Consider the following 14,231-nt stretch of genomic DNA (forward strand, 5'->3'; position numbering starts at 1 on the left):
CAACAACACTCAGACCTACTGGCCCAGAGCAATGAACACTACCAGTGCGCCACAAGACCTCAATCATTATAAAAGAATGAGTCAAACGTGGTATGGCAGGTGGAACTTGAACGCAGGCCCTTCTGCACCACAGAGCTATCTCAACTTTCCTTGTATTTGATCCCAGCCCTGAGCTGAACAATTTCTGTCACTTCTGTCTCCTTAACAGTGTGATCCTGAAACAGCCACATTCAGCTTGATTATGAACGATCTGCCCACCATCATAGGAAGACAAGGCAGGATGTTCACAGATCCTGACACAAGGTTCAGCATCTTTTGTCTTATTTTCTGTCTCTGACATGAAGATCATAGTTATTAAATATAAAATTCATAATATGAGTAACAGCTTGTACTTGGCTTCCATTTCAGTTGTGAGGACAAATAGCAGAAAATAAGACCAAATGATATCACAACAGATTTAGACCTTGCAGCCCTTCACATTTGTTCTATCATGTGGTGAGGCCTCATCTGGAGTATTGTGTGCAGTTTTGGTCGCCATACTATAGGAAGGATGTGGAAGCTTTAGAACGAGTGCAGAGGAGGTTTACCAGGATGTTGCCTGGAATGGTAGGAAAATCTTATGAGGAAAGGCTGAGGCACTTGGGGCTGTTCTCATTGGAGAAGAGAAGGTTTAGGGGAGATCTGATAGAAGTGTATAAGATGATTAGGGGTTTAGATAGGGTAGATACTAAGAACCTTTTACCGATAATGGAGTCAGGTGTTACTAGGGGACATAGCTTTAAATTAAGGGGTGGTAGGTATAGGACAGATGTTAGGGGTAGATTCTTCACACAGCGGGTTGTGAGTTCATGGAATGCCCTGCCCGTATCAGTGGTGAACTCTCCTTCTTTATGGTCATTTAAGCGGGCATTGGATAGGCATTTGGAAGTTATTGGGCTAGTATAGGTTAGGTAGGATTCGGTCGGCGCAACATCGAGGGTCGAAGGGCCTGTACTGCGCTGTATCCTTCTATGTTCTATGTTCTATTTGATGATGACTAATATCGGCGTGGGTTTTGTCTGGGTGCCCCGGTTTCCTCCTACAGTCAAAGATGTGCAGGTCAGGTAGATTGGCCATGCTAAATTGCCCTTTGTGTTCAGGGATGTGTGGGTTAGGTGCATTAGTCAGTGGAAAATGTAGAGGAATAGGGTAGGGGAATGGGTCAGGTGGGTTAATCTTTGGAGGGACAGTGTGGACCTTTTGGGCTGAAGGGCCTGTTTTTACACTGTAGGGATTCTATGATCCTATGAATGTCTCTCTCTCCCATTCTCCTGCCTTCTTCCCATAACTCTTGATCCCCTGATCAATCAAGAACTTATCTATCTCTGTATGAAATGTGCTCGATGACTTGGCTTCAACAGCTTTCTGTGGCAATGGATTCCATAGATTAACCAACATCTGGCTGAAGAAATTCCTCCTCATCTCAGTTCTAAGGAATCATCACTTCACTCTGAAGCTGTGCCTTCAGTATTCTGAGCTTCTCACGTGTCAAGCCCTTCACCCTCAGGATTATTCTTAGAAACCTCCAGCAATCCTACCGGCTTCCTGTGGGACCTACGAGGACACTGGAAACAAAATCTGACCCCTGACCCTGACCCAGAACAGAATCAGCCCTGACCCCCGAGGAGTCCCAACCAACCTAAGACCTGACCCCAGCTTGGCGGTAAATTAGCCTTGAGGAGCCCTGACCAACCTAAGACCTAACCCCAGCTTGGCAACAAATTAGCTTCGAGGAGCCCTGACCAACCTAAGACCTAACCCCAGCTTGGCGGCAATGCAGCCTTGAGGAGGCCAGACCAACCTAAGCCTGACCCCTGATCCCATGACTATTTGACTTTGGTGAGGCCCAGCCCAATCTGGCCAACTCACTTACCTTCTGCAGCACTGTCCAAGGTACTGTCCAAGGCTTCTGCCGCGACCCGACCCTGAGGAGACCAGACCAGCCTTGGCCTGAACTCTGACCTTGTGGAGTCCCATCCTGGGGGAGGCCCAGCCCGCCCAGACTCATCTCACTGACCTCCTGAAGCAATAAACTTACAGCACTGAGTCCCAAGACCGTCCAGATGTCGCAAACCTACGAGGAAATGGGGAAGATGCGCTGGCCTACAGGTTAAGTTGAAACAATACCAGCGTACTCCTGTCAAATATCCAGGCTGCCAAAAACAAAATGGATGAACACAGACCTATACTTAACTTCCACAGGGAACTGAGAGACTGCTGTGTGCTATGTTTCACAGATTGCACCCAACAAGCTGAGGAGTTCTTCATCACTTCGCATGTACCACACAAAATCCCAAGAGTAAGGTAAAGGACAGAGTGGTATGTTTCCTGATCAACATCCCCAGGTGAACAGACATGGTGATGCAAGTCACTGCTGCCTGGACCAAGAATACCTTGCAGTTAAATGCTGTCCCTAGCGTCTGCCTGTGAGAGTTCACCTCCGCCAACCTGACAGCTCTCTACACACCGCCCCATTAGAATGTGAAGAATGCCCCGGCTGTGATCTACAATACCACAAACACTCTGGAGATGAAATTCCCCGAGATCCTATTCATTGTGGCCGATGACTTCAACCAGTCCGACTTTAAGAGGGTACTGCCAAAATACCACCAACATATCTCCTGCCACCCGAGAGTCCTGGGTCTCTGCTACATAACTATCAAAGAAGTCTCCCAATCCATCCGCCAGACACACTGAGGAAAATCTGATCACGGCACTGTGTTCTGCCTCCCAGCTTACAGGCAGAAACAGAAACGGGAATACCCTTCACAGAAAGAAATACAATGTTAGTCCGAGGCTGTGGAAGAGCGGCTCCAGTACTGCTTGGAAATGATAGACTGGACCACGTTCAAGTACTCAGTGGAAAACCTAGATGAGTATGCCACCGATATCAGGGACTTCATTAGCAAATGTATGGAGGACTGCGTACCAAAGAGGTCAAACCAAGTGTTCCCCACATGGAAACTTGGATGACCCAGGAAATCCACTCCCTATCGGGCTTACATCTTTCAAGCTTGATGACAGAAAATCCAGATGTGATCCCTGCAAAGCCGTCAGAGATGCCAAGAAGCAACACTGGACCAAGTGAGAGGTCCAAACCAACCATACTGATCCCCGCTGCCTGTGGCACAACCTAAACAACATAACAGGATACAAAATGAAGTAGAGCAAGATAGCAGATGAAGACACACCCCTCCCTAATGTGCTTAATGCTTTCTATGCTTGGGTTGAGCAGAATGACAACAACACGGTGCCATCTGCCCCAACAGCCCCAGATGTACCAGTGCCCACTGTCACCACTGCAGACATCAAATTGGTCTTCCTCAGAGTCAACCAGAGGAAAGTGATAGGTCCAGATGGTTTTCCTGGCCAAGGACTCAGATACTGTGTGGACAAACTGGCGGAGGTATTCATTGACATCTACAACCTCTCCTTCCTACAAGCCCCCTGAAGTCCCCACCTGCTTCAAGAAGACCACTATCATCCTTGTACCTAAGAAAGCACATGCATTGCTTTAATGACTACTGCCCAGTGGCTCTGATCTCAAAACTCTGAGACCTAAATCTTGGCTCCACCCTCTGGATCCTCAGCTTCTTGGCCCCAGACCGTACTCAGTGGGGATAGGTAACTGTACCTTCTCCACAATAACACTCAACTCTGGAGCCCCCTGAGGATGTATCCTCAGCTTCCTACTGTACTCGTCGTACAGCTACGACTGGGTTGCCAAATTCCAAACAAACACCATCTACTAGTTTGCTGATGACACCACCCTGATAGGATGGATATCTAACAACGATGAGTCAGAATACAGACAGGAGAGAGAGGGATTGGTGACATGGTGCAATGATAACAGCCTCTCTCTCAATGTCAGCAAAACTAAAGAACTGATCACTGACTTCAAGAAGAAAGGAGGAAGAACTCTCCCTGACCTATATCGATGGAGCGGAGGTTGAGAGGGTGGAGAGTGTCAAGTTCCCAGTTGTGGTAATAACTGACAACCTGTCCTGGACTTCCCATGTAGATGTTATGGTCAAAAATGCTTAATACACCTCAAGCAGCTTAAGAAATTTGTCAGGTCAATAAGGACCCTCATCAACCTTTATGGATACACCTTTGAAAGCATACTGTCTGGGTGCATAATGGAGGACAGTAAGAAATTGCAGAAAGTTGTATGCACAGCCCAGACTATCACGGAAGCCAACCTTCCATCCATGGACTCAATCTACACTTCTTGTTGCCACGGAAAGGCTGCTAACATCATCAAAGGCCCCACCCACCTCAGTAAAGATCTCCTACAACCTCTTCTGTCAAGCAGAAGATTTTCCATAGAATTCGTACAGTGTGAAAACAGCCCCTTTGACCCAACAAGTTCACACCGACCCTCCAAAGAGCACCCCATTCCCCGTTCCTCTATATTTATCCTGATTAATGCACCTAACCTATACATCTCTAAACACTATGGGCAATTTAGCATGGACAATTCACTTAACCTTCACATCCTTAGACTGTGGGAGGAAACCAGAGAACCCAGAGAAAACCTACGTAGACATGGAGAGATTGTGCAAACTCCACACAGATAGTCACCTGAGGCCGGAACCGTACCCGAGTCCCTGGTGTTGTGAGGCAGCATTGCTAATCACTGTTCCACTGCAGAAGCTTGAACATCGGGTTCAAGAACAGAATCTTTCCGGTCATTACTAGGCTGATGAATGGTCTCTCTTACTTCAAAGAATGCTGACCTTCTTAATGTTGACCTTGCCTGACTCACATCCTGTGCAGTGTTACCTGTGTGCCTCACTCTGTCCGAGTTTTTTTCACTCTATGTTCTTGCTTACTATGATCTGCCTATGCTGCTTGCAAGCAAAGCTTTTCATTCTACTGAGGCACACAGGATAATTAATCAACTTAAATCAAATCAAGTCAACCTTAGCATCATTGCCCTCAGTTCCATTGAGCAGATTGTTAATGTATAATGTGAATATTTATGGTCCCTACACACACCCCTGCAGAACTCCACTAGTCACTGGCTGCAATCCTGAAAAAGACACCTTTAAACCCATTCTCTGTCTTCGGCCAGTCAGCTAATCCTCTATCCATGCCAATATCTTTCCTTTATCATCTTAGGGGCCTTTACCTTATTTAACAGCCTCCTGGAAGTCTAACTCGTTTACATCCTCTGGCTGCTTTTGTCCAACTTGCTTGTTACAATCTCAAAGATTTCAAACAGATTTATCAAGATGACCTCCCCTTGATGAAGCCGTGCTGACTTTGCCCTATATTACCATGAACTTCCAAGTACTTTGCAATCTCATCCTTAATAATGGACTCTAAAATCTTACTGACTGAGGTCAGGCTAACTGACCTATAATTTCCCATCTTCTGCCTCCCTCCCACACTTCTTAACATCCAGTCTTGCACAAGATTTCTTCATTCTGAACAGTGTTGTGTTCAATCATTGTGTGTGTGTGTGTGTGTGTGTGTGTGTGTGTGTGTGTGTGTGTGCACCCACCTGATGACCATTCTCTGTGCGAGTTGTGAAGCCTATGGGTGATGTTACGGAGAAAGAAAAACAAAGGAATGAAGTCCTGTTTACAGAGAAAATCTTGTGCAAGCCATCGCGCTACACATCTTCAAACTTGGAGACCTCACCAGTTGTTTTGATGATGTGGGTGCACTGTACCTTCAGGAAAGTTAAAAGCTAGCAGAACAAACTGATACAGCGCCAAGTGTTCTTAACAAGAGACATTGTGACATGAAGTCCAGCAGCTAGTGTAGCTGGTTGCCTGGAGACAAAAATAAATTTTAATTAGGCCAATCAGTTTAAATTATACACTGAAAAATACCAAACTCCAGTCAAATTTGAATTTAGGACATTGGCAATATTAAAAACCAATGACACAATCAGATGCTTTGGGGGTAGTTGGAAGGAGAACTGCCAAAAGACCAAAAGATGTAGACTGCTAGTAAGAACTGCCTGAGAGATACCTGTCTAGTGAAGGAGTTTACACAAAGGAAAGCATCAACACAGACTTGGGGAGCACATCTACAGAGGAAGATATAAAGAGAAGATTCGACAGCTGCTGGGTTTTGAATTTTTGAATTTTTGCTAAATCTTACTTTGGAGTTTTATTGGACTAGTACTATAGAAGGGAAAGTAAAAGATAGGTCAGAGGAAGGAGTTGTAAATAGTTGTTAGTTAATTATTCTCTGTTACACTTTACGAAATAAAGTTGTCAATTTTTACTTTAAATATTTCTTGGCCTCTCAAATTTGCAGGGGATAAATCTTTTCTGTGTTGCTGGTTTAAATAAAGCAGGGGAGGTTTACCCATGTTATAAGACAGTGTACACACTAAAAGTGATCAATGACGCAGATTACATACAAAGGTTCTTTTCTTATTTACTGGGTTTCATGCACTGAAGAGATATTATTATGTCTCTCATGTCAACATGCCAATTCATAGAGTCATAGAGATGTACAGCATGGAAACAGACCCTTTGGTCCAACCTGTCTATGAGGAAGAGAGCTTCTTCAAGGAAGGCATCCTTGCAAGACGATTCGTAGTAGGTTAAAATCTTCGAGGAGAAAGTGAGGTCTGCAGATGCTGGAGATCAGAGCTGAAAATGTGTTGCTGGAAAAGCGTAGCAGGTCAGGCAGCATCCAAAGAACAGGAAATTCGATGTTTCGAGCATCGGTTCCTGATGAAGGGCTTATGCCCGAAACGTCGAATTTCCTGTTCCTTGGATGCTGCCTGACCTGCTGCGCTTTTCTAGCAACACATTTTCAGCTCTGATCTCCAGCATCTGCAGACCTCACTTTCTCCTCGAAGATTTTAACCTACTGCGAATCCTCTTGCAAGGATGCCTTCTTTGAAGAAGCTCTCTTCCTCCATTCCTGATGAAGGGCTTATGCCCGAAATGTCGAATTTCGTGTTCCTTGGATGCTGCCTGACCTGCTGCGCTTTTCCAGCAACACATTTTCAGCTCCAACCTGTCCATGCTGACCAGATATCCCAACCCAATTTAGTCCCACCTGCCAGCACCCGGCCCATATCCGTCCAAACACTTCCTATTCATGTACCCATCCAAATGCCTCTTAAATGTTGCAATTGTACTAGCCTCCACCACATTTTCTGGCAGCTCATTCCATACACGTACTACCCTCTGCGTGAAAAGGTTGCCCCTTTGGCCTCTTTTATATCTTTTCTCTCTTACCCTCAACCTATGACCTCTAGTTCTAGACTCCCTGACCCCAGGGAAAAGACTTTATCTATTTATCCTATCCATGATCATCATAATTTTGTAAACCTCTATAAGGTTACCCCTCAGCCTCCAATGCTCCAGGGAAAACAGCCCCAGCCTGTTCAGCCTCTCCTTATAGCTCAAATCCTCCAACCCTGGCAACATCCTTGTAAATCTTTTCTGAACCCTTTCAAGTTTCACAGCATCTTTCCAATAGGAAGGAGACCAGAATTGCATACAATATTCCAACAGTGGCCTAACCAATATCCTGTATAGCCGCAACATGACCTCCCAACTCCTGTACTCAATACTCTGACCAATAAAGGAAAGCATACCAAACACCTTCTTCACTATCCTATCTACCTATGACTCTACTTTCAAGGAGCTCTGAACCTGCACTCCAAGGTCTCTTTGTATAGCAACACTCCCTAGGTCCTTACCATTAAGTGAATGAGTCTTGCTAAGATTTGTTTTTCCAAAATGCAGCATTTATCTGAATTAAATTCCATCTGCCGCTTCTTAGCCCATTGGCCCAACAATTCCAGATCCTGTTGTAATCTGAGGTAACCCTCTTCGCTGTCCACTATACACCTCCAATTTTGGTGTCATCTGCAAACTTACTAACTGTACCTCTTATGCCCGCATCCAAATCATTTATGTAAATGACAAAAAGTAGAGGACCCAGCACTGATCCTTGTGGCACTCCACTGGTCACAGGCCTCCAGTCTGAAAAACAACCCTCCACCACCACCTTTGAGCCAGTTCTGTATCTAAATGGCTAGTTCTCCCTGTATTCCATGAGATCTAACCTTGCTAATCAGTCTCCCATGGGGAACCTTGTCGAACGCCTTACTGAAGTCCATATTGATCACATCTACTGCTCTGCCCTCATCAATCTTCTTTGTTACTTCTTCAAAAAACTCAATCAAGTTTGTGAGACATGATTTCCCACACACAAAGCCATGTTGACTATCCTGAATCAGCCTTTGCCTTTCCAAATACATGTACATCCTGTCCCTCAGGATTCCTTCCAACAACTTGCCCACCACTGAGGTCAGGATCACTCATCTATAGTTCCCTGGCTTGTCTTTACCGCCCTTCTTCAACAGTGGCACCACGTTTGCCAACCTCCAGTCTTCCAGCACCTCACCTGTGACTATCGATGATACAATTATCTCAGGAGGAGGCCCAGCAATCACTTCTTTAGCTTCCCACAGAGTTCTAGGGTACACCTGGTAAGGTCCTGGGGATTTATCCACCTTTAACCATTTCAGCAGTGTTCTCCAGATTTCCACCACACTTTGCGTGAAAGCGTTTTTCGTCACATGTCTCTAAATCTTTGCCCCTTACCTTAAATATTTGCTCCCTCTCAATGATCTCTCTAGCAAGGGAAGTAGTTCTTTCTCTTTACCTATGCCCCTTATAATTCTATCCATCTCAATCTTACCCATTCTCAATCTCCTCGACCCCTGAGGAAAGCAACCCCGTCTGTCCAATCTCTCTTTAAGGATTTTTCATAGAACCCCTGTAGTGTGGGAGCAGGCCATTTGGCTCATCAAATCCATACCAATTCTCCAAAGATCTTCCCTCTCAAACTCTATGCCTATGAACCTGCATTTCCCAAAGCTAACCAACCGAGCCTGCACAATCACTGGACACTATGGGGAATCTACCTAACCTGCATATCTTTGGACTGTTGGAGGAAACTGGAGAACCTGGAGGAAACCCACACAGACAAGGTGAGAATATGCAATCTCCATTTGGCTACCCAAAGGTGGAATCGAACTTAGGTTTCTGACACTGTGAAGCAGTAGTGCTAATCACTGAGCCACCATGCCACCCTATGCTGCAACAGTCTACTCTTCAATCTAAGGTCAGCATCTAATGCATTCAACCATATGATCATAGGATCAGAGTAGGCCATTCAGCCCATTGAGTCTTCTCTGCCATTCAATGAGATCATGGTAAGACAGGCAGGAGGGTGGGAGAACACAGCAAGCTAGGCAACATCTGGAGATGAAGAAGTCAGCGTTTCCAGTGTAACCATTCTCTAGGATTGAAGAAGGGTTACACCAGAAATGTTGACTTCTCCACCTCTTCATGCTGCCTGGCTTGCTGTGTTGTTCCAGCCTCCTGTCTGTCTACCAAGATCTCAATGTCTACCTTGGATTCCAGCATCTGCAGTTTTCTTGTCTCTATTTAATGAGATTATGGCTGATCTGATAATCCTCAGATCCATTCCTCTCAGATTTCAAAAGGATGATCTACCCATTTGATGGCATTGATGTCCAATGGGAGGGAGAAAACAGGACTGAAATCAGCGGTTATCAGCGATGTCCACTCAAATTACTCAACAAAATTTGACACTCAACAAGAAGAATTGAACATACACTGCATCCGAGTCTGATTTTCCAGTCACCGGAATAAAAACCTATACCCGACACGTGTGAAAACCAGTTATGCACCAGTCAACAGTGTTCAAAGTGAAACAGTTGATATTTTTCCTCATTGTCATCAACTTCAAATTTATTCCTGAACATAAAGAGACTGCGAAACCTCTTCTATGATTCTTGTGCAAGGGTACACAATGGAAATGGAGCATCACACAGCGAACAGTGTCTTACACATTAAAGGGTCATTCAGTTCAGTAGCCACACCACAACTGCAGACAATGTGTACAATAATGAGGTGACTGTGAAATTGAAGAACACATCACACGATTATTTTGCACATCACTGTTAATCTTGTTATGTGAGAGGAACTATAGACAGAACTAACAACAGAGAGCAAAGTTCAGAAGATACTCCAGTACTTGAAATTTGACTGGGCTTGGGACATGGAGGAAGCAACTGTACTGCAGTACAGCATGAGTGAATAGTTCATATTGTTCCATAACAAGTGTATTGCATGTGGAACTATATTTTTACTCATTCACAGAATGTGGATGTCATTAGCCAGTATGGATTGCTCATCACGCAGATAAAAGGCAACTATATTGCTGGGGGCCTGGAGTTACAGGTCGGCCAGACCAGGTAAGGATGGTAAATTCCTTTCCTCATGAACCAGATGGAGTTTTTTGACAGTTGCTATAGTCATCATTAAACTCTTAATTAAACTTTTTATTGAATCCAAATTCCACAAAATTAAAGGGGTTATCCCAAAAATCTGACATGCACACTGCAGTTTGCCCGTGACAGACATCTGAGCGTCGTTAAAATAAAGTGGTGATGGCACAAATGAGTCTGGTGACCAGCAATAGATTGCTGTCTTGAAAACTTCCATGGAAATTGTGTAACATGTACACTCAGCAAGTCATCTGCAGATTGGTCGGCACAGTGACTCAGTAGTTGGTACTGCTGCCTCACAGCACCTAACACCCACCCTCAGGGTGACTGTGTGGAGTTTGCATATTTTCCCTATGTTTGCTTGTGTTTCCATCCCCATGATGTAGGGATTCCACGATAGTATGAAGACTATGGCCAGCAAAACCATGGCGTCAAATGCAAATGGAGCTTTCTGGAGAGGTGCAAGCAGACGCCAGCAATCCGCACTTTTTAAAAAATTCTTCACAATTCATTTAAATGGTTAGAAATCAATACAACAAGTTCCGTAACTAACATTCCAGTCTTAGAGTATTGCATTCAGTGGAATTTAATATAATGAATTATGGTTACATCATAACAATGCCTTAATATAGTTCATTTTGTACCATTTTAAGATTCATTTCATCAAATGGCTTGGCATTTCTTGTGATAATCTGAACATAACATACAAATTTACTTGTTTTTTTATCAATGTGCAATTTCGAAATAATGATTTTGGAACTGGTTTTACTAGGGGGTAAAAATGACTTTGTTTGAATTAATGCATTTTTACTGCGAGTCTTATAATTATCACATTATTAGCAACCCCAGGAATTTTTCAACACAAAATTGAAAAACACTATTTTGGTCTCCATGCTAATGCATTTTCTCTGCAAGATTTAGGTATTTTGAATAAAAAAGCAACTATTCACTCCCAACATGTTTCTTTTTGACTAATCTACATTCTAATTTCCCATTCTATTCTTGAAAGCCTTTCCTCAACGCAAACATATCTGTCACTCAAATATGATCACTTTTCTTTTTGTATCTCTGCCAGAGAAAGCAGATACAGTCACAATGTTTAAAATTCAGTTGAATAAATACCCAGCATGGTGGCTTCATGGCTAGCACTGTTCCCTCACAGCGCCAGGGACCCAGGTTTGATTCTACGCATGGGTGACTATGTGTGTGGCATTTGCCCATTATCTGTGTTGGATTCCTCCAAGGTACTCAGGAGTGTTGCTGAACAAAGAGACCTTGGAGTGCAGGTTCATAGCTCCTTGAAAGTAGAGTCACAGGTAGATAGGATAGTGAAGAAGGCGTTTGGTATGCTTTCCTTTATTGGTCAGAGTATTGAGTACAGGAGTTGGGAGGTCATGTTGCAGTTGTACAGGACATTGGTTAGGCCACTGCTGGAATTTTGCGTGCAATTCTGGTCTCCTTCCTATTGGAAAGATGTTGTGAAACTTGAAAGGGTTTAGAAAAGATTTACAAGGATGTTGCCAGGATTGGAGGATTTGAGCTATAGGGACAGGTTCAATAAACTAGGGGTGTTTTCCTTGGAGCGTCGGAGGCTGAGGGGTGGCCTTTTGGATGGTTTACAAAATTATGAGGGGCATGGATAGGATAAATAGACAAAGTTTTTTTTTTCCCTGGGGTGGGGGAGTCCAGAACCACAGGGCATAGGTTTAGGGTGAGAGGGGAAAGATATAAAAGAGACTGAAGGGGCAATGTTTTCACATATAGGGTGGTATGTGTATGGAATGAGCTGTCAAAGGAAGTGGTGGAGGCTAGTACAAATGCAACATGTAAAAGGCATCTGGATTGGTGTATGAATAGGAAGGGTTTGGAGGGATATAGGCCAGATACTGGCAGGTGGGATTAGATTGGGTTGGGATATCTGGTCGGCATAGACGAGTTGAATCGAAGGGTCTGTTGCCATGCTGTATAACTCTACGACTTTATGACTCTAAGTGCTCTGGTTTCCTTGCACAGTCTAAACAAATGTAGGTGAAGTGGATAAGCCATGGGAAATGCAAGGTAATGGGGATAGGGTAGCCTGACCCCCGAAGACTCACCCAGTGAGTCTGGATGGGATGCGCTGTGGAGATTCAGTGCAGATGTATACAGCTGAATGGCCTGCTTCCACACTATGGAGACTCTTTGATACATGAATAGGGAATGTTTTAAGGGATCTGAGCCAAACCTAGGCCTGTGGGACTAGTTTCGTTTGGGAATAATGTCAGCATGGTCTGGTAGGACTGAAGGATGTGTTTCCATGTTCTATGACTATGTGTCGATATACAAAATGAGTTGCAGTTTTAAAGTAGTAATACCTCTTCAACTCTCATCACCACCTCCACAAACCTCATCTGTTCCATGCAGATCCTGGCACTGATCACACAGTGATCAGGAAAATCTGAAGACGAATCAATCTTTGTTGACTTTTGACAATGTTGCAACGATGTTTACAGCTGAAGTCACCTGTTGCATGAAAACGCAACAACTGATGGACCCCATTATCAGCAAGAATCTCATCAAAACTCTGCTGCCTTTATTCCAACCCTTATCTAATTTGCCCAACAGTCACTCCGACTATGACAATGCCTCAAGTGTAACTTTCTCATCTTCTTCATTGAGGTTATCTGGTCATTTGCAATATGCTGTCTGTGGGAGTTTGCTATACATGAAGTGGATTTCTGATAGCAAAACAGCAACTTCTTTTATTGGTCAGAACGCTGAGTAAAGAATACTGAGCACATCATTTACTGCATCCGCTGCACCCGATGTGGCCTCCTCTGTATTGGGGGAGACAGGCCGCCTACTTGGGGAAAGTTTCATAGAACACCTCTGGGACACCTGGACCAACCAACCCAACCACCCCGTAGCTCAACACTTCAACTTCCCCTCCTACTCCACCAAGGACATGCCCAGGTCCTTGGACTCCTTCATTGGCAGACCATAGCAACACGATGGCTGGAGGAAGAGCGCCTCATCTTCCCCCTAGGAACCCTCCAACCACAAGGGATTAACTTAGACTTCTCATTTCCCCTCCCCCAACCTTCTCTCAGTCCCAACCCTCAAACTCAGCACCACCTCCCTAATCTGCAATCTTCTTCCCAAACTCTCCACCCCCACTCCCACTCCGGCCTATCACCCTCACCTTATCACACTCACCTTAACCTCCTTCCACCTATCGCATTTCCAATGCCCCTCCCCCAAGTCCCTCCTCCTTACCTTTTTTTTTAGCCTGCTTGGCACACTTTCCTCATTCCTGAAGAAGGGCTCATGCCCGAAACATCGATTCTCCTGCTCCTTGGATGCTGCCTGACTGCTGCGCTTTTCCAGCAACACATTTTCAGCTCTGATCTCCAGCATCTGCAGTCCTCACTTTCTCCTAAAGGAGTTGGGAGGTCATGTTGTGGCTGTACAGGATATTGGTCAGGCCACTTTTGGATTATTGCTTGCAATTCTGGTCTGCCTCCTTCAGGAAGGATGTTGTGAAACTTGAAAGGGTTCAGAAGAGGTTTACAAAGATGTTTCCAAGGTTGGAGAGTTTAAGCTGCAGGGTGAGGTTAAATAGGCTGGGGCTGTTTTCCCTGGAGCATCAGAGGCTGAGGGGTGACCTTATAGAGGTTTATAACATCTTGAAAGGCATGGATAGGATAAATAGGCAAAGTCTTTTCCCTGGAGTGGGGGAGTCCAGAAGTAGAGGTGCTTAGGTTTATGGAGAGAGGGGAAATGTTTAAAAGAGACCTAAGGGGCAACATTTTCACGTAGAGAGTAGTGCCAGTATGGAATGAGCTGCCAGGGTAAGAGGTAGAAGCTGGTTCAATTACATGTAAAAGGCACCTGGATGGGGATATGA

The sequence above is a fragment of the Hemiscyllium ocellatum genome, chromosome 6 (assembly GCF_020745735.1).
Source record: "Hemiscyllium ocellatum isolate sHemOce1 chromosome 6, sHemOce1.pat.X.cur, whole genome shotgun sequence".
In the NCBI taxonomy this organism is placed as follows: domain Eukaryota; kingdom Metazoa; phylum Chordata; class Chondrichthyes; order Orectolobiformes; family Hemiscylliidae; genus Hemiscyllium; species Hemiscyllium ocellatum.